The sequence below is a fragment of the Amia ocellicauda genome, unplaced genomic scaffold (assembly GCF_036373705.1).
Source record: "Amia ocellicauda isolate fAmiCal2 unplaced genomic scaffold, fAmiCal2.hap1 HAP1_SCAFFOLD_174, whole genome shotgun sequence".
NCBI lineage: Eukaryota > Metazoa > Chordata > Actinopteri > Amiiformes > Amiidae > Amia > Amia ocellicauda.
This window is the reverse complement of record NW_027102737.1, coordinates 14,328-16,642: the sequence shown is the minus strand read 5'-3', so window position 1 is coordinate 16,642 and position 2,315 is coordinate 14,328. Positions and strand designations below refer to the sequence as shown.

At 49.9% G+C, this 2,315-nt stretch overlaps 1 non-coding gene across 1 annotated transcript; it reads right to left on the bottom strand.

The window, feature by feature from the left end:
- Positions 1-2,243: 2,243 nt before the first annotated feature.
- Positions 2,244-2,315, bottom strand: trnaq-uug (transfer RNA glutamine (anticodon UUG)). The gene has a single exon. It is a non-coding gene; the product is annotated as a tRNA-Gln (tRNA).

Sequence of the window (2,315 nt, the reverse complement as noted above, 5' to 3'; positions counted from 1 at the left end):
TTTTTTATTTTATTATTATTTTACTTTTATGGTTGAGTTTTAAGGAGACACTTCTTAGTAGATTTGTGTTCAGTGCAGAACCTTGTAACTCCAATGTCATAAAAAACAAACAAATGAAAAACAATATAGGCAGTCACAGTAACTTGTCAGCTTAAACTGGCTTGGTCAAGCTGCCTCCCTTCTTGAGCTTAAGTTGCTTGACTGGTATACTGGTTTTTCCAGTTTTTCCTCTTTTGTTTCTGGGAGCAACACAGGTGCTTTTGAGTTGCGGGGGTGACTTCAGGATCTCTAGGTAGCACACTGTTTTAGGCAGGCTCCTTTGAGCATCTCCTGGGAGCACACTGACTCATCAAGGCTCAGGAGCTGGACTCCGTTTTTTAGCAGAAGCACCGTCCTCAGATTTGCGAATGCGTTTCTTCCCAGGCACTTTAAAAACCCTGCTGTCCTGACCAGGATCCGTCCCCACTTCCATTCCCGTGTCCCACACACTGCTCAGTGTTGTCTTCACAGTCTCCATCTTTTCAGTCTGGTCACCAGCCCTCTCGCTGCTCACCCCCACTCCACTACCTGATGCCCCGTCCTGCTGCTGTATACTGCCATCCAGTCCAGTTAAACGGCTGTCATCCGTACTGTCTGATGCTCCACAAACATTAGCTGACACACCGCTAACACCTGGGACCTCCACAGTCGGCACGGTACCGCCGCGGTCGGAAGTCCTCTCAGCGCCCACACTCTCCTGTACCTGGACCTCCAGACCCTCACTCTCTTCAACAGCCTCCCCCGCAGCCCCTCTTCTCGCCTCCTCTGCCACTTCGGCTGCTCCGCTAGTAGGGCGGCCGGGCTGCTCACCACTCCCCGACCTGGCCTGCTTGGGCTGACCCCCCCGTCGACTGGGACCAGCACCCTCATCCTGATCCTTCTCGGGGCAATGCCTAACAGTGTGGCCTTCATTACCGCAGTTGAAGCACTTCATAGAATCAGATGTGACAAAGACAACATAATCATTGCCATCAACCTTGAACTTAAGCACAATGTTCAGATCCCCATTTATGTCATTCAAAATCATGAATACCTGACTTCTGAACGAAACAACATGTTTCAACTGCTGTGACTTACACCCCAGCGGTATACGTTTCAAACCCGACATTATCCACCCATGTCTCGCCAGTTCCCTCTCTAATAGGTCGTTTGACAGAAAACGAGGGACATTAGACAAAGTAACTCTCCTGGCCGGAGCTGCTAGTGGGGTGACATTGATCAAAACACCACCGATCACTATACCAGTCTCAACGATACGCGAGACCAACTCAATGCTGCTCAGAAACAGCACAACAGACCCGCTCATACGAGCTGCCGACTTTATATTTTCACAACCGACAACTTGCCCGATCGCCAGAACACACTCCTCCAGGGGCAAAAACTCATCAGAGGTCACTTTAACGCCATGCCGACGTGTTAAAGTCTCGAATAAAAAACTCTGATTCCCCCCCTCCCCGACCCAGCCCCAGACAACCCGATCACTTCGCTGACTGCAGGAGTCAGCTCAGCATGGGGAAACTCTTCAGAAAAACCTCTTACAAAACTGTCAAAGACACATTCAGAAAGAAAGAAAGAAAGAACGAAAAAAGTAGAGGAGAAAAACCACAAACAAACCTGGCAGCAGCAAACATGCACACCTGCACCTCCACACTCACTCCCAACAATCACAGCGGCAGACAGCAAATGTCGATAGTCAATAGTCGATAGATAGATAGATAGATAGATAGATAGATGAGTGAGTCAGTGACAGTGCAGAATCAAATGTCTGGTTGTTACAATAAAAGACATCCTCTTCTATATAGATCGGAGAAAACCAGTGGCCGCGAATCAAGCAAAGGAATCCCGAGTGGCAGGCGAGACCTCTACCACTGTAGAGATAGAGATAGATAGATGAGTGAGTGACAGTGCAGACACAAATGTCTGGTTGTTACAATAATAGCCATCCTCTTCTATATAGATCGGGGAAAACCATTATTTCCAAGAAGGGTTCAACACAGGCACCTTCTCCGTTAAAGCCGCGCAGTCGCCACCAGGGGGCCCCAGGCCTCGGTGTTTCAGGAAGGTGAACGCAGCACGCCAACCCGGAGGTCTCGCCACTTCGTCTCCAAGCCTCCCAAGAAGAACGTAAACGGCCCTGATAACAGACACAGGCCCTCACCCAGGGAGACCACCGCTTTGCCGCCGCTGCCCCAGCCATGGGGCCCAGGTCCCACCGAGACTTGAACTCGGATCGCTGGATTCAAAGTCCAGAGTGCTAACCATTACACCATGGAACC